Here is a 22,966-nt window from a genome sequence, read left to right on the forward strand (position 1 = left end):
CTATTGCTATCTCTAGATTATAATTTTTTAATAAATTTGTAATGTGGCATAACATTCTAGCAATGTGTTTTTAACTTTATGTGGTAATAATAAATTTTCCATATAGTGAAATATTTGTAGTTCAGAATTTTGATTTCTAAGTGGCTGGATTGCTTTGTTAACAAAAATTTGACACATAGTTGGGCTGTTAGCCATCCCTTGAGCGAGTACTTTCCATTCATATCTCTGATCAGCACCTTCATGATTTAGTGCAGGGACAGTAAATGCAAAAAGTGGACTATCCTCAGGATGAATTGGAATTGAAAAAAAAAAGCAATCTTTAATATCTATAGCTAAAACATACCAGGTTTTTGGCAAAGCAGACAATTGGGGAATCCCTGATTGAGTAGGTCCCATTATAACCATCTCATTATTAATGGCTCTTAAATCTTGCAATAATCTCCATTTACCAGATTTCTTTTTAATGACAAAAGTGGGAGTATTATAGGGAGATATGGAAGGTTGTATACGTCCCTCCGCTAATTGTTATTTGACCAGGTCATGGGCTGCTTGTATCTTTTCTTTAGTCAGGGGCCACTGTGAAACCCATACTGGTCTTTCTGATTTCCAAGTAATTTTTACTGTCTCAGTGACCCCTTCTGAAAACCCAATCCATGTCTATTTATTCCTTGATCTATTTTAATTGGTGTTGCTATACCTTTTTCTTGTTCTCCTAATCTTTTTTCTTTCCTAAAATCTTGTCTAGCCCTAGTAGTGGGCTCATTTGGATTGCTATCATTTGTTAATGTCAAACCTAATTGATCTAGGACATCTTGTCACCATAAATTTATAGGAAGATGATCCAATACAGGCTGTATAGTTCCTTCACATCCTTCAAAATCCTTCCAATCTAACACCATTGCATTTCTATGGGGATTAGTTGCCACTCCTAGGCCTTGAAGTGTTTGATTGGCTTAATGGCCAAATTCGGCCATTTTTGATGAGATATGATGCTAAGGTCTGCACCTGTGTCCAGTAGCCCATTAAATTCATGTCCTTGAGTATATGGTTTTAGCATTGGGCGAGAATCTAAATTTAAAGACAGCATAGCCCAGTCTACACCTGTGGAGCCTAATCTCCTGGAACCTCTTTCTATTGTACTACTGGAAAATTTATCATGTAGGCTAGGTATTATTAATAACTGTGCTATTCTGTCTCCTCATGAAATTACTGATATACCCTTTGGAGAACTAGCTATAATTTTTATTTCACCTTCATAATCGGGTTCAATTACCCCAGGACTTATCATAAGTCCTTTTAGAGTAGACAAACTGTGTCCCAATAATAAGCCTACTGTTTCTTGGGGAAGAGGTCCTTTTACTCCTGTGGGAATGATTTGAACTCCCATCTCTGGTGTTAGTACTGCTCTGGTGGAGGCACAGATGCCCAATCCTGTGCTCCCTCTGGTTCATCTGATGAGAGATCTGATGGATAATGTGTCCTGGGCACTACCCTGATGGTCTTGCTGGGTTCCTCTTTGGTGTTTCTGGGTTCCTCCATTGCCCCGTATATTTGAGGTCGTGGGCTATGTACTTTATAAAGAAAAGAGGTTTATATATTACAGTTTGGGAAGCTGAAAAAATCAAAATCAGATGTTCTTATTAATTCAGCCTCTGATGAGGGTCCCTTTTTTGGCTATATAACATCATGGCAGATGGCATTATTGCAGGAATACAAGCAAAAAGGAGAGATCACATGATGAGCTAGAAAGCCAGAGACTGGGGAGAAGTCTTACTCTTTCATAATGACTCTCAAGATGCAAGAACTAACCAGAGTCTCTTCTAAGGGCATCATCTTCAGGTCTCCGTTTCTGAGGGCAGTGTCCTCAGTGACCTACCACTAGATCCACCTTTTCAAGGTTCCACCATCCCCCATATCAGCACACTCAGGAGCAAGCTTCCAACACAGGAACCCTGGGTGGACAAACCACAGCTAAACTAAACACTTGGTAACTGAAGCTTTGCACTCAATGCACAAAACTCTCCCAGTGGGGAGATAAATCTGGAACTCCTGCAGAAGCCCAGCAGACTGGAGAGGAATCAAAGTCCTATAAGCATTCAGAAAGTACAAAGGGAAAGAATCAAGCTTTAAGATGATAATAGTAGTTCTCAATTAATTTATTTGGCAATGATAACCAAACACCTTGCTGGCTTAACTTTTACAGAGGAGCAGGGGAGGTTGACTGCCTGTACACGGTTCCAGAAAAAAGAAAGCATTAATGATAAAGAGGGAGAGCAACCAAACACATCAGAAATGAGTGATTTTCTTTTTTAAGTTCATCTTTTAGCTTTGATTTCAGTGAACACTAAACTCTGATCCAAGACATTACCTCTGTTCATCCTGATAAGAGCTGACAAGAGTCATGGAGACCACTTGAAGCCCTCTGCCTTCCTGTTCCACTCTGACCCAGGTTGCTGATACCGAGATCTGCAAATGGATAAAGGTCCTACATGGCAGGCACCAAGCGGGGTGCGAGGACACAGAATAGAACCCTTCCCTCCAAGAGTTTACTGGAAGTGATGAAATGCAATTGATTACTTACACCCAATGGGACACTGCTTCACAGAATGCCATAGAGCTCAGGAACATATCCAGCCATACTATCTAGACCCTTTCTGCATGTCCAGGTAGTGCAGTATACTGGACAAAACCACAGACTCTGTCACAAGACTGCAGTTCAAATCTTAGCTCTGCCATTTACCATCTGGGTGATATGGGCGGCTCCTCAATCTATCCACATCTCAGTTCCCCATCTGGAAAAACTGGGGAGTGATGATGTCTACCCTCTGAGATTATAGTGGGAAGTAAAAGAATCTGTACATACAAAAGTAGCTCCTATTGTGCCCTGGATACGTAACCACGTTCATCAATTTAACGTAATTAGACCAATGTAGAAAAGCACATTCATCGTTGCCCCATTTGTCCTGTCTCCAGCCAAAAGAAACATTATGAAAAAGAACTTTTCCTTCAAAATTTTTCTGCCAACTGAGTGAAACTAACCTTGAACTTCCACCTCCCAAGGGATGGCTGGTCTGAGATCTTTCCACCACTATGTGGATTTCTATTCACAGAGTTTTCTTACAACCTCTTAGGGAGGTGTGTTCCCTGCTAGAAGCATCATGGTCCTGATAATAAAATTAAAAGATCACCACTCTTGACAGCTCTGGTGGGGGACACCCGGCTGCTTTTGTGGATGAACCAGCCACTGTGCACAGGAAAACAGCTGCCCCACGTCCACCTGCACCCAAAAGTTCTACCTAGCACCACCGCCTAACAATTCCCTGCAAATCTGTCTGACCATGCAGAGAAGAAAGTCCCTCTCCTAATTCCCTTCCAGACTCCCAAACTCAACCACCTCTCAGGGATTTCAGCCTCTTATTTTAAGATTCACTGTTTAGTAGTGAGAGCTCTGATTTTCCAGAGCCAACAGTTGTTTTCCTAGCCCTGACAATAAGGTAAATGAAGTACCATCCGGGCACAAGTAAGTCATCACACAGATAAGATGCTCTGGTATTGACATTTAAATCCAAAGCAAACTGCCTTTTCAAAAATTCATCATATTTGTAAAAGGAAAACATGGGAGTGGGGAAATCCTTTGCTACTACAATAGCATCAATGCTAAGTATTGCCTAAATACTGCATGACTTCAGATTAAACATAAGCAGTGGAATTAATTTTTATACCATGTCAGAAAATTAGAAATAATCCTTAAGGAAAAGTCAAATTTCCCACAAAGCTTCTTGGCAGAAAGCATCTCTTTTATTCTCGTCCCTCTAAATTGAAATCTGTTAATTAGCTTGGCAGCAAAGCCTACCCAGTGCTGGCGATTGTTCACAAAGCTATTGTGCTTGGCTCTGAAAACAAGTCATGATTAGGAAATCAACATGTGAAGCATACTTCAAACATCCAAATGCATTTGCCCTGCCTAGCAACTGGCAGGAACTTGGTGTGTTTTGTCTGCCTCTAATGTCATGTTGCTCTGGTCACTAGAACAACATAGTTGCTACAAAAATGGGGGTGGGGGAGAACTTCTGCATTTTAGCACAGCCTGAAAGCTTGAATGAGGACCTGTGTGACTGGCTAAGTGCCTATTCCAGTACTGGCCAAGGAAAGGAGAGGCAGTGAGGAATCCCCCACCCCCACCCCCAGCTCTCTTCTCGCTTTCCTCCTCATCCCACATGGCAGCTGGGGACCTTCTGGATTTCCTCTTCAGGGAAGGCTGGGAATTGGCTGTTTCTATGAAATGAACATGACCCAGAAAAGCATTCAGCATGATCAGCCCATGCACTTGAGATAGTCCTCAGCTGTACTTCCCATCATAAAGTGTCTGAGCTCCTGTTAATTAAAGCACAGCTTGAACCAGCTGACACACAGTCTTCCAGGCCAACTGTCACAGATCCTTGGCACTGGACCACCCCAACTCCTGGCTTGCAGTTCTACAGAGGAAGTCACAGGAATTCATTTCTATAAACTATTAGAAGTCAGTGAATAGAGGAATAACTCACAGAAATTAATTCTATTTAATTAGGTATATGCTGATTAAAGGACACACATGTAGCCATTGCTGTATTCACGTGTATCAGCATAACACAATGATAAAATACTTTGAATCCTAGAACTTGCAATGCAATACCTCCACCTTTTAAAGTCACAAAGTGCTCAATTGTTCGATGTGAAACACACAGTTCAACAATTATTTATTGAATACTATGCGCCAGGCACTGAGCTAACCTCTAAGAAGTCAACAATGCTGAGAAAGTACATCAGAACCTTTGCTCTCCTAAATGTGCAGTCCAGCAGAGGACGCTGATAGGTACACAAATACTCAAACTGAAGTGTGCTCTATATACTTTTTGTTTGCAAGATTCAGAAGCAGAACAGAAAATGAAGTGATCTGTTCTGAGGGTGGAAGGGGTGATATGAAAGGTTTTTACAAAGAGATCAATACTTTAGAGGGATTTGAAATGATGATCAGAAATTCTTCAAGTTGATTGTCAAGAACATTCAACACAGGGAGAAGGGCAGGACAATGGCATAAGTTTGCCAGCTCCCAGAGCACAGTGAAAGAGCACACACCTCGCCTGTGCCAGGATCTGTCTTATGCACTTTCCAGGCATCTCCTCAATCCTGGAAACAATTATTTGATGCAGGCACTAATACTATTTTCATCTCACAGATGTGAAAACTTAAGAACCACTTCTAGGACCACACATCTCTTGATACAGGTCCGGAGAATGCAGAAAATCCCCCAAATTCTCAGTGTCCCCAGATACCCCAACCACAACTAAATGCTCAATAATATTTAATGAATAATCAATAGGTAAATGAGTGCAAACAATTAAACTTGGAATTTTGAAGCAAAACGTTCAAGGAGTCTGAAGAAGGGAGAGGGCAAAAAGGGTCCTGTTGAAAATTCAGTGGAGGAGGTCATGGAAGGCTGGGGGTGGGTGGGGGGCAGCTTCACTGCCAGGAACCTATCTTGCGACCCTTCTGGCTAGGAAGACATGATCAATGTATAGAAATTCCCCTTCACAGCAAAGTGAGGAACATTGCCAAGTCAAGAATGAAGCAAGGGGCCAGGGGTGTGGTGGCACATCCCTGTAATCACAGTACCTCAGGAGACTGAGACAGAAGGATTGAAAATTCAAATCCAGCCTCAGCAACTTAGTAAGACCCTAAGCAACTCAGGGCTCTAAATAGGGCTGTGGATGTGGCTCACTGATTAAGCACCTTTAGATCCAATCCCTGGTGTCAAAGGAAAAAAAAATAATGAAGCCAAAGGGCTGAGCATGTATCTCAGTGATAGGGTGCTTGCCTAGATGTGCAAGGCTGTGGGTTCAACCCCTAAAAGAGAGAAAGAGAGGGAATGCAAACAGGAACCTCAATTATGGAACTACTATAATAACTCAGGCGAGAAACTCAGAGCACAAAGTGAGTGATAGAGAAGATGGAGAGTTGATAGACCTTACAAAGCACTTGCATATCCAAATATCCCTGAGCCAGCACTCAGCTGGGCAATGAAGGGGAGAATCATATCTGCAGGTGGACAGAGCTGTGTCAACTAGGGGGAGTATTTTATCATCTGATCTTTTTTCCTGAAAGCTCTTTGGTGCAGGTCAGAGTGAAACCAAGAGTGTTTCTTTCGCCACTGATTCACAATCATCGGTATAGGGATACCAAACAAAGATTCTGAATCGGATTTCATTAAAAGTAATGTTTGTTTTTGAAGAAATACACAAACTTAAAAAATTTTAGGAATTACCATATGTGTTTAAAAGAAATACTACCAGTATAGCTTCTACACAGCAAATGTTCTGCAGATGTCCCTCACTGTTTGTCTGAAAGGATCAGGAAAAGAGATGAAAATTATAGGTTGATATAGCTTGGATTGACTCCACTCAGTCAAATAAAGATTTGAGTCCCCATACACCAAAGCTAAACTATTCCAAGAAATACCACCAACAGAACATTGAAGGTCAGGCCAAAATGTATCTTTAGATCCACTGGAGAGGATAAGAAAATTCCTGTAACATAAGGAACAATATCACAGGAGAGTAAGAACATTCTAGAAGGACTCAAAGGAAAACACAGGCCTGTTTCATTTTGAGGGTCAGAAAAAGTTGTACAAAGTAAGTATCTTTTTAGATTGACTTTGAGAGATTTTGTGCATGATGAAGGAAATACAAAGGCAAAATTTTTAAAGCTGTTCTTGTTTATAAAAATGTAAGTCTATCCATATGCCCATCAACTCCTTGAGGGCTCTCTACCCAATTCTCAAACATGATGCGTAAGTTTTTAAATATTTTCCCTGTAAAGAATAAAGATTCCAGGGCCAGGGTTGTGTCTCAGTGGTAGAGCACTTGCCTAGCATGTGTGAGGCACTGGGTTCGATCCCCAGCACCACATAATAACAAATAAAATAAAGGTATTGTGTCCATCTACAACGAAAAAAACAATCAAAGATTGAAAATTCTAATGTTTGTCTATATATTCTTTTGCTAAAGATCATATTTCCCTGCCAACCATTGCCACAGGAGGAATCATCAAGGTGTTGTAGTGAAAATAGTCTAGGCATTGTAGCCACAATGAATATGAGAATATGACAGCAGACTTCAACACTCACATTTTAACCACACAGCCTACCTGTGTGGCAAACACCATTATTCACACTCCTAAATGGGGGAGCAGAGACATAAAGGTATTATATAACTTTCTAAAATTTCTAAAGTTAGTAAACACCACAGCCAGATGTAAGTTGTTTAACCTCTATTTATTCACTGGTAAAAAAGAGGGTCAGATTTTGTTTTTTCTCTTAAAGTCCCACCATCTATGTTTGTTATAAAAATTAAACCAGATGACATGTAGCGAGTGCCAGATGAGCAGACACTGACAGGCATTCAATCCACCCCTAGTAGCTGTGATTATTATAGAAGCATCAGAGTTTAGCAGTTTAGCAACCAAGTGACTTCTCACCCATAAAACCTCCAATACAACTTCTCAGCACATGGCCATCCTCATTACCAGGGCTCGCTGGCCCAGGGCTCCTAAGTGCATCCAGCTGAAGCCTAATACTTTACAAAAGCATTTTAAAATAACTAAGGAACAAGCTAGACAAATAGTAAAACAATGTCAAAATTGTGTGACCTTTTTACCACAAGTTAATTTTGGAGTCAATCCTAGAGGACTGATACCTAACCATATTTGGCAGATGGACGTCACACACTTGCCAAAATTTGGAAAATTAAAATATTTGCGTGTTACAGTTGATACTTCTTCCACATTTTTGATGGGCTCCCTTCATGCCGGAGAAAAAACTAAAGATGTTATAGCTCATTGCTTACAAAATTTCCCACTGTGGGCGTTCCAAAACAGTTAAAAACAGATAATGGTTCTGGTTATACTTCTACCTCTTTTAAACAATTTTGCTCATCATTTGGCATTACTCATATAACAGGAATTCCATACAATCCTCAGGGACAAGGCATAGTTGAAAGAGCTCATCAAACTATTAAAATGTACTTATTAAAGCAACAAGAGGGAATTGGAAAGGGGTATATATCCCCCAAAGATAAATTTAAAATAACCCTTTTTACTCTGAACTTTTTAAATTTGGATTCATCAGGGCTTATTGCTGCGGAAATGCATATGTGTCCAAAAAATGTACATAAGCCTAAGGTACTTTGGAAGGATATTCTAACAGTACAATGGAAAGGTCCTGACCCAGTGATTGTCTGGAATCGGGGGTCTGTTTGTGTGTTTCCACAGGGAGAACAGCAGGCGAATTGGATTCCAGAGAAACTAACCAAAGTGAATTCTACAGACAAAAAAAAAATAAAAAAGGTGATTTGACTCAAATCCATAACAGCTGATATCCAGAGCTCCAGTTTGGCTATTCTTACATCTGCAACAGTGATTAACCAGGATGCTTTTTTCAATATTTTATTATTGCATTTTCATACATCATAATGTTCTATTTTATTTTTGAGCTCATGCAGACCTAGGTTAATGTTTTTCTGATCAGTTTTATTTTTTGACTGTGGAATTTTTAAACATTGCAATGGAGATTTCACCTAGGTAAAGCTACAAGGCCTTTACTATTGTCTTATGTGTTGTATGACTGTATGTGCGTATGTCCATATATCATATATGAGGAGCGCTCATGAATAAATGGATCCGAATTTTTTAATTCACGTGATTTTAATGGTTTAATTTAGATTGGGTAAACAGCTGTTGAAAATTGTTTTAAGGAGGTTAACAGGTCTGTTTGTTTACTTTCACCTTTCCTTTTCATTATATTTAATAATTCTGTTCAGGATAATGTAAATTGTTCAAAAATTGTTTTCTTTGTGCCTGTTGGAATGTTACATTTTTTTTTAGCATCATTGCCAGAATTCCTATCTTCATCCCAGTGCCAGTGAAGACAATGATAAAACCAAACTAAACCTTCTTCAATAGTTATCACAACAAACTGTATAAACTATTGCATCAATGAATAATAACTCAACAAGTGATGCTCATCAAGGAGTCGATTTACTTTGGGAGGAAATGGACATATTGACAGATTCCTCTGCTTTGAACTGCTTGCAGAACTTGACTGGACTATGTATCACTTGTATGCATTGTAAACTATCTGTTGGTGCAGTGAATTGTGGTAGTGCTGGAGTATTTTTGCTGATGGTGTCACCGGTGGTACAATTTTTCAAAGGAGCCCGCAATTGGCTTAGTGTCATGGCATTTTGCATCCTCCTCCCTTCTACTAGTGATGGTATAAAATATGGGGGCCAAGAGAGGTGAGGCAAAGAACCTCACCCCCCCCACTGGCACCAAGGCTAAATTTGGAGGCCAACAGAAGTGAGGATAAGAACCTCACCCCCCACTGGTGCAAAGGCCTATCCACAAGTATGGCTGTATGCTGGACTGGTAGTTAGTGACGGGTATGATCCAATTGCAGTGGTACCAACCTAAGACAGGAGGCTGACGCCTAGAGGTCAGCTCATTCGATGACGGGTGAGGACCATATGTTGAATTGGACTACCTAACAGGCACAGTCCCATACAAGTCTGTATGGCCCCTGGCATTTTGCCAACAGTATTGGTTGACAGGCGAGGCATTACTATCCGCCTCGGCCGCTACTTTCAAGTTCTCGAGCTACTTTGGAGTTCTCGTGGGGATTTCCGGGGATTCCCTGAGAGTTCCCATTGGTTGGGGAAGTGCAGTAGGAGGGATTTCCGGGAGAGGTATTTCTGGCTGGGGGTTCCTGGACGAGCTGCATGGCATTCGGGAGAATTCCCCGGGAGCATGTGTGAGGTTTCTTCTTGCAGTTCAAAAATTAAGTTTGTTCCTGTTTCAGTGGCTCGTGATTTGTGCCCAGCCAGACTGTGGCAATGACAGTCTAAAAGTAACTAATGTGAAGGTAGCATATACAACATGGATACATTGGCCAAAGAGATGACTTACACCCCTGGACAGGATGGATTAAAATAGGTTGGAGCTGTTTATTTCTAGAATTTCCAGTTAAAATTTCCTGACAACAGTTGATAGCAGGTAGCTAAAACCTTGGAAAATAAAGACATGAGTAAGGGGGGATCTACAGGAAGACTAAGCTGGGCATATTCGTGGGAGGTATAGCACTCTGCTCATTCTTACATTGTCATATCTCCTCTGATGTAGGGAGATCATTAACAGAACATGAAGTGGAGGTCCAGGGGATAAGGGTAAATATAGAGACATTCAGAAATGAAAATCAACAGGACATTGAGACTGGATTCATAGGGGATGAAAGTTAAGTAGACAAAGATGACAGCAAGTCCTCCAAAATAACCTGAGAATATGAATTACAGAAGTGGGGTGGGGGCCAAAGAGGTTGAGTGTTTTATTAGAGAAAGTGAAGGGTTAATTTTTGCACATATTGAGTCAGAGACAAAAGTGACATGTTCAATGTCCTTTAAAGGATAAGGGATTCATTTCATCAATGAACCCAAGGGGAAAAGATAGGGAGGGAATTTCAAAAGAGTAACATTGATCCACCAAGGCAAATGTCAGGAATACAAAATGAGATCAAAATTGGTAGAGTTAAGAAATGTGGTTAAAAGATGATCACAGGAAAAACCCAGGTGGCTCTCTTCCAAACGCTAATAAGTTCAGGAATCTAGGCTGGGAAATGGCTACAAGAGGGCAAGTAAGCTTGGGAGAGAATTTACACAGAAGCTACAGGAGGCAATGAGACTCCAGACGAGTCATCTGCATTCTTTTCAACAAGAAACACCTGCCTAGAGCTGGTAGCATGACCAGAAAGAAAGTAAGAGTACCTTTTTTTTCCTTAAAGAATTCTGTGGATTCCACCAACAGACTCAATTCTTTTATTGCAGAAATTACAGCAATCACAGATCAAGATCTATTACTGCAAAAAAAAAAAGACATCTGAGCTTCTGACAGTAGCAAATTTAATTATACCTTTGGACCTGACGAATCAGATGAAAACAAAACAAAATTATTAAGGATATTAAAAGAAAACAAGTATCTTCACATAATTCAGTTTCTTGCATTTCAGATCTTCCTTGGTACACACGTGTTCATGTTCACAAATTGGTACTTAGAAAATAGCTCATCATAACAAAGACCTTTGACAAATACATCAGTGCCCTGTGGAAATCCTCAAAAGACTTAAAAATATTAATTTCTATAACATCCTTATTTCCCAAAGTAGCTTACTTCCTTTCCCACATCAAAAGTATTTCCCACTAATCATTCTTGGGTTTTGCTTCACTCAGATACATGGAAAATAAATTGACTTTTTCTTCTATGTTGTACCAAAATTTTAACAATATCTTTTCCACTACCAGAATTTTTTTCTTGCTATCAAAAAGTATTACTTGGTATTAATATCTGGACTTAATATCTGCTTATAAATGCAATCTTCTGGATGATTTTATTTCTTTTTTGGCTTTTTTTTGTTAGTCTTTTTTTTAATTTCATTTTGTCTCTGCATCTCTCACCACTTGTTCTATTATTGATATTATCTATTCTGTTAAACACATAGCATTTATGGATCTGACTCAAGGTCAGAAGGTGGGTAAAGTGAGCTGAGCACCCCCAGGCTGTATTGACCCTGACCTCCTGACATGAGGTCAGGGTAAGCTAGTGGATTACATCAATTGTATCCCCATTGCACAAGACAATAATGATTTGATGTTGATATTTTTTACATTACTTACTCCGAAGTAAAAAAAAATGATTACCTTTCGATGAAGAAAACATAAGTTTATAGCTACTAGTGTGAGAACTCAACTCCAAAAATTTTTTTTATGTATTTTTCCCAAACTAGTATCCCAGCCCAATCTTTGTAGGAGATTGGTGGGGCTGAGAATTACAAAGTGAAATATCAGGCTTTATTTGTAAATTGGTTCCATCAGAGACACAGAACCATGGAAATAGATTAGGGGTATTGTTATTGTTGCTGGGATAATTAATTCCATGTTGTCAAAAGACATATGATCCTTATAGTATTTCTTCCTATAAATAGGAATAGCTCAATTTGAGGTTTTGAGGCTTGGGGTTTTCTATTCACTTCGGAGTTTGTCTTGGGGTAGAAGTTTGATGACTAAAAGGTATCTGGACTTCACACTGCCTTACATGAAGTTTAGGGGCTATGGTTCCAAGGAACAGATCTTAACCTGACTAGAAACAACTGTTTCTCAAATGCACACATCAAATTAATAAACAAAACCACTTTGCACTTTGGTTTTTCTACAGTGAGGTGACGGGTTTCCCCTCTTGCTATTTTCCCATATTTTCAGAACTATTAGACAAATCATAACAATAGTATAAACAATCAAGGGGAAGAAATATTTAAGGGTCGGTGGACAGAATTTTTTTAGGAAACAAATCTAATCTCAATAGAGACTATTCTTATATCAATGTCATCATATTATGCTAAAATGTAATTATGTAGATGAAATCAAGACTAAACACACATCCCTTTGAGCAGGGAATGGGCTCTTGCCCTATGATTAATACTCCAAAAATCAGAATTAAGAAAGAACCCCATTTAGTTCTTGGTTCATTTGCTACAAAAGAAAAGTCAATTCATTCTGCAAGCAGCTTCCTTATGTCATCCTTCTTGTATACGTATTCAGACTAATGACTAAGAAACAAAGAACCCAGGCAAGTCAGCCATTAATGCTGAGGCAGGGTGATTCAATGAGAGCAATCTTGGAACTTGAGGGGAAAAGAACGCAGGTCTGCGGACCCTGAGAGCAGGACCTCCTTGGTCCTGCACAAGCTAGGCTATGTTTATGTTTCATGCAGTTTCTAGGATTCCTGGCTTGTGCTCACCCTTAGTAAACAGGAACAACTTTTTAAAGTTATAGCCTGTCCCAAGTTAGGAAGGGCAAGGAGAAGGCTTATCTGCATGCTGTGTGGACTGCTAGAGAAGCCTGTGTGAGGAGGCCAGGGAAGTGGGGAAGCAGTAAGCCAGGAGAGGGATCCAAGGAGAAACTCAGCCACATAGATTCAGGAAATCTTGGCCTGGCAAATTCTTTCCAGAGGAGACCCCCATTCAGTGCCAACTGTGGTGGTCTCAGACCTGCTTATTATTGAAAAAACCAGTGTCCCCTCACAGTTGATTCCTCATTACCTAGAGAAGAAGTCAGAATTCTCAAGAATGGAACTTTTCTCAAGCTGGACTGAACTTACTTGGTCTCCTACCAATACCCCCAAACACAGGACATTTTATGTCCAGTCATGAAGACTGTTTCAGCAGCCCAGGGTGCCAAGCTCTGCCATAACAATGACACACTGCACATGCTGCTGGGGAACAGTCAATTCTCCTTCCAATTTAGCACATTCCTCCTCACCTTTGCTGGGTCAGTTCATGGTCACCTCTCCCTCACTCCTAGTCTTGGGGACTCCTATAATGCTCCCATGTCCCCTTGCTTATTACTCTAATATTGCTCTTGCCACACAGCATCATGGTTATCTGTGCATTTTTCTTTTTTCTTCCAACAAATCATGCACTTACTATGGATAAAACCAAGCCTGACTTTTCTTGGCATCCCCAGTGCCTAACAATAAGCTGTAATTGTCTCCTAGAGTACTATAACAAAATATCACAAACTGAGGACCTAAAATCAAACTTATTTCATCCCATTTCTGAAGGTTAGATGTTCAAGATCAAGGTGTCAACAGATTTGGTTTCTGCTGAGACCTCCTTCCTTGTCTTGCAAATGGCCACCGTGTGTGTGTGTGTGTGTGTGTGTGTGTGTGTGTGTGTGTGTGTCTGTCTGTCTGTCTGTCCATCCGTCCTCCCAAGGGCTTGCTTCTCTGAGCCTCTGGTGTTTCTCTGTGTCTCCAAATCTCTTCTTTGAAGAATCTAGTCACACTAGATTAGGGTTCAGTGGAAGAGCCTCAATTTAACTTAATCACTCCTTTAAAAGCTCTATCTACAAATTCAGTTCCATTCTTAAGTACTGGCAGTTAGGACTTCAACAAATGAATCCTGGGGAGAGAATGACAATTCAGACCTTAGGCACAATGTGTTGAATCAATTGATATTTGTCTGCAAGACTCAGGTCATGACTGAAAGAGGTTGTTTTCAGATTCATTCAAACTCAGATTTGTTTGCTTTTGCTTTGTTTGCCAGTTTGTTTGTTTTCATGAGCACCCATTATTTACAAAGCACCATGTTCAAGCCAAGAAAAGCCCACATAGGAAGTAAACTCACAATCCCTGTTCAATGGGAACTGTTCACTGGGAATTTACCACTGAGAAAAGTGGTTTTACTAACTGATTTTGCTAAAGCACAAATATAAAGAAAGTGGGTTGTGCCTGGAAGAAGCCAAGGTGGGCAAACCACAGTCATAAAATTCTGCTCCCCCTGGCCCCATGTAAGAGTCCCTGGAGCTCCAGGGAGCATCATGTGAAGGAGCTAAGAGACTTGTAATTCCAGTGACTCAGGAGGCTGAGACTGGAGGAATAGTTCCAAACCAGCCTCAATAACTTAGCGAGGACCTGAGCAATTTAGTGACATCTTGTCTCAAAATAAAAAAAAGGGTCTGGAGATGTAGCTTAGTGATAAAGCACCCTAGGTTCAATATCTAGTACCAAAAAAATAAAAAAAAAAATGAAAGAGCTGAGACACTATGTGCTAAGCCAAATCACATAGCAAATATGAAAATTCTTAGTGTAAACAATGAGGCACCAAATTAATTTTGGTAATTATTACACAGAATATAGAGTTTTTTTCCACTGTCTTAAAGTCAATTAGCACATCAAAAAGAGTACCATGAAAAGGACTACATTTACAGAATAGAAATACAAGAAGAGACTTGGAAACATAGAAAAGCATAGAGGAAAATATACAGAGAAAATTATATCTATTGACCATTCAAACTTGACTCTTTCTAACTGTAGTATCAGAGAAAATAACAGGAACTGCTTAAGGTCCTTCTTAGGGGCAAGGCCCTGGGCTGAGGACACAGCATGTGCCACTGCAATCTGGAGAAATGCTATTTCCCCTTTTTACAGATGAAGAAAAAAGAGGCCTGAGAAGTTTAGGAATGTCTTATGTTACACAATAAACTGGAGACAGGACTCAAATTCTAGAAAAATCTGAGGTCAATGCCTAGACAGACAACAAAGGTCAAAAATCTTATAATTATAACAAGACTCATAGCTGAAACACTTTATGTTAATATGCCTATAATGTGAATAACCACGTCTTCTGGTATGCCATGAACAATTCCTGTTTGAATCTGTTGCCAGTATAATTAGTGACAACCCTCCCTTTCTCTCTCAGAAGTGTAAAGAAGACAAAACATTAAATGGTTATCCTGCTTCAATGCCAGTGGCCCATGATGAAACTTGTCTACAGAATTTTCCACTAAAAAATAAAAATTGGAGGACCCCTTGTTCAAAAAGTGGGGGGAGAAATACTAGTAAAGGTTTGGAAAGACAAAGCTTTTTTTCTTTCATATATCTGTTCTGCTGGTGCCCCACTGTCCCACCTGATCTCACTTGCAAAATGACAGATAAAATCAGTAAGAATTTCAAGATGGAGGTAGCTGAGCATTGAACCCTGAGCTCAAAGCCCTGTACCACTGCGCACACCCATGAAGAGCCCTGAGTCTGCCCTTTCTCCGTCCACTCAAATGGGTCTGCGATCTTGGCATGCTGTGTCACTGGACTGCAAACAGGAAGCAGGTCACAACCTACTATTGTCCACACTCCAGACAATAAATACTGGATATTAGGCCTATGAAATCATTTGTCTAGAATAACTGTTTTATAGTATTTCTAATGCAACAAAAAATTCATTTCCCAAATAGAACAAGATATAAAAGTAAATTAAGTAAATACAACAATAAATTAAGTCACTCTCTAGCATTTTATCAATGATCTCAAAAGCAATTCATCCAGATTATGTAACCTACCCATGATCTCAAGTGAAAATTCAAAACACCTGAGAAGAAACAATAGTGCATTACAAAGTCTTTAATATCTCAATGCCTCATTGAAGACATGATCCTGGTTTAAAGGCAGGTGTATGTCTCATTTGAAACTTGTTGTGGCACAAATTCTGAAACTTAAGACCAATTGGGGGCAAGGGGAATTTGAATGTTCAGGATGATTGAGGAACTATCCTTAAAAATAGGGTTAGGAGAATGGAGGATGCATCAATTCATTGATTCATTCCATCACTCAATAAGCATTTATTGATCAGCTACAGTGTTACAAGAACTGCACATAATTTTGGGGAAGCACAGACAAGCAAAATATATATCCTGGTCCTCAAGGAGTGTATAGTAGAATGAGACAAAGGGAAACAAATAAGTGCATCAATTACTTTGTTTTCCAGAAGAAGTAAATATGGAGTCCTGTGGGTATAAAATAGGGAGTAGTAAATGGGGTAGAGAAGTAGATACAAAGCAGGGAACAATGCAGAAGGAGAAAACTGAGCCTTGAAATCACCAGGAACAAAAAAAGAACAAAGGCCGAGGCCTGAGAAAACATGGCACATCATGGGAAGGGCAAGTCATTCTGAATGAGGACAGCCACCTTAAAGCACAGAGCTTTTGCTAAACAATAAGTGTGTGCCTGGGTGCCTGGGCAGCAACTAGAAAAAAGATGCATATGGAATGATACTATGGTACAGAGAGCTGAGCATAGGTCCTCTGGGGGATGAGGTAGGAGAAAAAGCACTTTATTTATTTATTTATTTTTGTGGTGCTGGGCATTGAACCTAAGGGCCTTGTGGATGCGAGGCAAGCACTCTACCAATGAGTTATATCCCTGGCTCCAAAAGCCCCTTTTAAAAAGGCCAAAAAATGTAGAATTGAGGAAACAGGACTCAAGGATATTTAAGATTTTAGTAACAAATTTTCCCCTCTGGTTCTATAATTTGTTTTTCTTTTTTGCGGGGGTACAGGGTGGAGCAGGTACCAGGGATTGAACTCAGGGGCACTTGACCACTGAGCCACATCCCCAGCCCTATTTTATATTTTATTTAGAAACAGGATCTCACTGAGTTGCTTAGACACTTACTGTTGCTGAGGCTGGCTTTGAACTCGCAATCCTTCTGTCTTAGCCTCCAGAACCCAGGTGCACATCACCAGCCAGGTAGTCTATGATCATTTTTTAATTTTTTTTTCAAGATTGTTTTTCGGTGGAGTGCTGGGGATTGAACCCAGGGCTTTGTGCATGTGAGGAAAGCACTCTACCAACTGAGCTATGTTCCCGGCCCACTATGATCTTTTATATATATATAAAATGCCTTTATTTACTTATTTTTATGTGGTGCTGAGAATCGACCCTTGGTCTCATCCGTGCTATGCAAGCACTCTACTGCTGAGCCACAATCCTAGCCCACCACTATGATCTTTTAATCAAAGGGAATAATACCATTTGTGTTGCTCATTCGTGGACCTATAAGTAAAAATTTGTTGTTATAACTAAAAATGTGTTTTCAACCTCTTCTTCCTTTTCCTAATAAAGTCATGCTTTATTCACATAAGTATGGCTTAAGGCAATCACAGAAATCTAAACCAATGATTAATCAAATATTTTGATTTGACTTAGGAATGCACTATCAATTAATTGCAACATATTTTTTCCTCTGTTAGAGTCTGTAAACAAGTCAGGATGGTGCCTGGCATTTTGCCAGAGAAATGTTAGAGTCTGTAAACAAGTCAGGATGGCGCCTGACAAAATGCCAGAGGGAGTGGTTTGTGAAGTAATTCCAGCGAGCCATTAAGTGTGGAGATTCCTTATTGGTTGACTGCTGCATTTAGTTTATGCTAATTAAATAAGCTGTGTGAAATGTATAAATACTGCTCCTGTCCTACAATAAATGGCTCCTACTCCTGCTATATCAATGTACACAAGTTGTTCGTCACTCCCCGGTTATTTTGCCCAACCAGCTGGACTGCAGCATTGCTCAATTTGTTTAATAGTATGGTTGATTTTTTAAAATAATTTTAATTGTCTCTATTTCTGCTCATTCCCTTAGAATAGGCTTCTATAAGAGAAATTATCAAGCCAAAGAGTGTGAATATTTTTAAGCTCTTGGTACATGTCAGTGTAGTCTAATATGAAAAGTAGATTGATTACATCAACTACAGGTGACCAAGTAAATTCTTAAGGGGGTTAAAGTTGCTATAATAACTCCTAAAAGAGAAAACTGAATATAATAATTTATAATAGATTTTTGGCTTTGAATAATCGGTCATGACCAAAAATAAGACAGAGTAACCCTTTGTTTAAGGTGACATTCAGGTCAATAAGTGAATATGTGTATGTAAACATACACAAGCACAAATACTGGGTGAAGTGGAAGAGTTCATAATTTCTAAATAAGATTAAAAACAGTGAAATCATAATATAATCTCCTACATGTAAAAAGGAAAATACAATTTATTTTAGACTTCCCATACAATTTCACCTTGCTGTCTATATAGGAATAATAAGTTTTCAATTGTAATAATCATATGTTCAGATGAGAGGAAAAACTGATAAAGATCAACAAATCATTTTTTAAGGTAGATTATGTTGGTAGTGTATTTCTCTGGCTAAGCATTATGCAGGGTACTTTTTCCAGCTATTTTCAAAAAGCAATTCCCCTTTAAGAAATAACTCAAATTATTCAAAAGTCAAAAGACTTTATCACCCACAAAGTACTATGAAAGCTAAATCTGAAGCTACTAAAAATTAAATCTCCTTAAAAAAACTCTTTTCACAGTCCCTATGGGAAAGAAATGTAAAATCATCGATATATCACCAATTGCCAGGATATTCTCAAATACCTGAGCCATTACAAATAATAGGACTGAACTATACTGATTTTGAGAAATCAAGCAGTAGCGAACTGTGCATTTTACATCATTTGAGACATCCTTCTTTACTTCTTGACTCAGCCAAGAAGTTAATTTCCTCTATGGGGACTGTAAGCAGAAACTTTACAGATTTTATACAACTGGGCCGGAAGTTTGGCACTTGAAATTTTTCCCTTCAGAAAGGAGGGTTATGGAACAGAGTGAAGGAAGTGGAAGGTTAGAGGATTTGAGTTGAGATTGCAAAGCTTCTTTAAATGATGCTGTCGCTGGCATCTGGGTGGACAGGAGCCAATCTTCAAGTTCTTTGTCTTGTCAGCAGTGAACAGGAAAAATGTACTGTTTGAGTGATGTCTCAGAAGTTACTTTCACTAAATTTTGTCCCTTCTGCCCTAAAATGAATGAAATATTTTCAAAGCACACTTTCAGTGAGTCAAATTGAAACCTGCAAACCAAGTTCGTGCCCAGTTCTAGGAAATACTGTAGTTGTTAGACGCGAGTTTTATTATACCACTCTCATGGGCTCATGTGCATAGCAACAGAGCAGAGGATAAATTTAAACCGGGAGGAAGGAGATTGTAGGACAAAGGACGGGGAAGCGCACATGTGGCTTTAATATCCAACAGCTGCGATAGAATGGTAACCCCCCCCCCCCCCCCCCCCCCCCCCGCCCAACCCCGCTGCTCCTTCTGCACCCGCCCCGCCAAGATGTTGCAAAGATTATCACTAAGGGGACTTCACTGCCAGGTTATCTGAGTAACTCCAGCTCCAGTAGATTCAAAGAATTTTTTAAAAATACATGTACCTAAATGCAGCAGATTAGATTTTAGCCACCAAGGCTTTATAACAAAATCTCCAGGGTTAGGAGATCTAGGGAGGGTGTGGGGGTGGGGTCACACTGCAAACTGATCAAACTGCTATGGAGGAAATAAAAAGTGAGGGGAGATCAGGCAGCCAGGATTTCCCGCACAGGACGCCTTTCTTTGGAGCTTAACTTTTCAGATTCCCAGCTCTCCAAGGCCCTGATCACTCAGTTGGACTCTAACCATTGACAAATCCCTGCAGTGAATCACCGCGACCACGAACTCCCTGTCCCAGCGCAGATCGGATGTCCCCACCAGTCCCTTAGTGCCCATATAGATAATGCCCCGATGCTTCCTGCGGAAGCTCCAGCACCCACTCCCCTTCCCCGCCCCTGGGTCCCCCTGCATCGTCGCAGCGCTGGGGCACTCACCAACACTAGGAACTCCAGGGTGCCTACATAGTGCCACTCAGTCTTCTGCAGCTCGCTGAGAACGCACAGGCGCAGCCGAAGCTGTTTCTCCATGTCCTTGGCGCTCTCAGCGCGGCCATCCCCTCAGCTCTCCTCGCTCATGGTGGGGGGCGGGCCTCGGGGCTTGCAGGCCTTGCTGCGCGCTGCCCCGTGCGCTTCTGGTGTTCTGCTCTTGGCGGCTAGAGAGGAAAGTCGCTGCCTTGGCAAAGTCCGAGGAGGGACGGACGACTTTACATGCTGTGATGAGGATAGGGAGGTGGGAGAGGAGGGCACTCAGACTGGAACTCCGGGTCTGGCGCGGGGCTCTGTACAGGAAACTCCTGGGAGAGCAAGCTCCCGCTGGGGCTCTGAGCGCCCAGCCCCCTAGCTCCAGCCTCAGGCGGCCTGAGCCCCAGTGTAGGCGGTTTCAGCAGCCAAAGCGGTGTCTTGGACATTGCTCCTGAGACTCCCGCCTGTTGTTAAGCTTTAATGGGTTTTTCACAAATCCTGAAAGCAAAGAAACAAGTCCTGGCAGTTACATAACTTGATGGGAACAAAAGTAACCCCGGTATTGACCCTCCCATGTTTGAAAAGAAACACATTGATTTCTGGTTTTATTCGGGCACAAAACAGGTTTGCATTTAAAAAAAAAAAAACAACTGAAAATATTTCACAGAACAGACAGACACCCTCCTGTCTGCACTTGGAAAGTCAATTAGCATAATAAATAAGGATGCTATAGGAAAGTGACAGCCCCTACCCATTCAATAAACTCCAGATACAATAAGCATCACCCTTGCTCTGGGGTGTTTAAACATCTTTGCATGTCTATAACTTTTCTTCAAAGTCCACATAGTATGTAAATTCAAGGAGAGGCAGAATCTTTGTGCTAGTTATGTTTCTAAGAGATGCTGTGATTTAAAAAGGTAAAACTGTTATTGAATGCTCATGGTAAAGAGACAAAGAAGGAAAGAGAGAGAGATTATCTTACATTTGAAGATAGAAACAGAGCTTTCTGATTTTAAGGTTTAAATTCATTGCCTTTTCTCACTTGGAAATAGAGTCAAGACCTCCAAGAGCTGACTTCTTCTAATGAATGTAGCAAACAAAATAGCCCATATATATTTTCATCTAGATGTTTACCACATATTTTTCAGAATCATTTTTTTCTATTTAAAACAACTTTAAACAGTCCACACACAACTAATGACATCTAAATAAGTTTATTTAGACTAGTGAATGGTTTTGATGCAAGAAAGGGGCATATTAGTTTGTTCCCAGAGTTGAAAACACTTGTGAAACTCTAAAAGATTTTTTCCTCAGTATTTACATTAAAATCAACATCAGTTTGATTATGATGTCTTTTCAGAGCATGATTTTAGGCTCTAATAAGTAATGAGACAAAGAGGAACTGTACTTTTTTGAAGGAAAGATGCAGTTTTGTCTGGAGCTGATAAAAAAGATGCAGATTTTTCCCTTTCTTTTGCATATGGCTAAAGAGATAGCAGAGAGCAGAGAACAAATAATGTAAATAGCTTTACACCCTAAGGCAGAAGAATAAAGGGCAAGGCACTTTAAAGAGCAGACCTCACAGCACCTGGTAAGCAATAAACAAAAGAAAAGGAAGAGCTAGGAATCACACATCCAGTGGTGAATGGACTGACCTGCCTCTCCATGCACTACAGACAGCAAGGAATGAATGCATCTTTTCCTCTGTAGATGTCCACCCTTCCTCAATAAAAAAACTTAAGTTATCTAGAGCTTTTCATTAGAAACTTTAGATAATCTAGAGTAAATTTATCTAGAGCTTCCCATCAGGAACTCTAGATAAAAAAGAATCCTCTAAAATTATCCCCAAACAGAAAAGTACTTATGCAAATTCATTTTATCAACAACTTTAGTCCTTAGAAAATCCACTCAAAATGCTGTCTCCCCTTGGCAAACTATATACTTGATTATGAATCACCCCTGAAGTTTAACCCATCCAAAACATTTGCCTTGGCTTCACCAACATGCCTCCAAGACCTTGTGAAGAATGTAGTGTTAAGGCACCAGGACTACAGGTGCACTTATTTGTAGGCAAAATTTCTCAAAGTGGACCATGGACCATTGAATTACAACACCTATGCTCTCCTTAAAGTCAAATATTCCTGGGCTCTGCCCCCAAAATGTATTGATTAAGTATCTCAGACATTACACTTTAATGTCTTTTAACAAAGCTCTCAGATTATTCTTATGCTCACTAACATATGAGAACCACCATGTGAGGACTTAACAATAGACTCAGGTCATAAGTAAGTAACTATATTAAAGGCAAGGGGCAATGAATGCTTTGCCAAAAAAATGCAATGAAAGATTTAAAAATTAATTAATTAATTTTAAAAAAATTTCAAAAATGCAATGGAAGTTTAAAGATACTCGTTTATTTGTGCAGATTCAAATTTTTCTCAGAAGTGCCTGCGTATAAAATATTATATTTACAGTTTCTGACCATTTTTCTGCTCCTCAGTCTGCTCCTCAATATCATTTATAATTAATGAACAACTCCAGGACACCATGTAATGCCGTCTGCCAGTCACTTTTCAGTGTCTTCTGTAACCCTGGCTGGAGTTCTTAATTCTCCATCAAAGACACTTTGATGGTAAATGAGGTCTTTTATAAACTCTGAATGTGTTGTATCCCTTCCCATTTCCCCAATTGAAATTTCAGTCTCTGCCTGCCAGGAAAAGGAAAGCAACAACCAAAATGATGGACAAGATCCAGTTTTTTCCTGAAATACCAATGAAGTTGAAGCCTCAGATAAAAAAAGAGATGAGAGAAAAGAACATCAAGAGAAGTAGCTGAGTACTAA

This window comes from Callospermophilus lateralis, unplaced genomic scaffold, assembly GCF_048772815.1.
Source record: "Callospermophilus lateralis isolate mCalLat2 unplaced genomic scaffold, mCalLat2.hap1 Scaffold_84, whole genome shotgun sequence".
Classification (NCBI taxonomy): Eukaryota; Metazoa; Chordata; class Mammalia; order Rodentia; family Sciuridae; genus Callospermophilus; species Callospermophilus lateralis.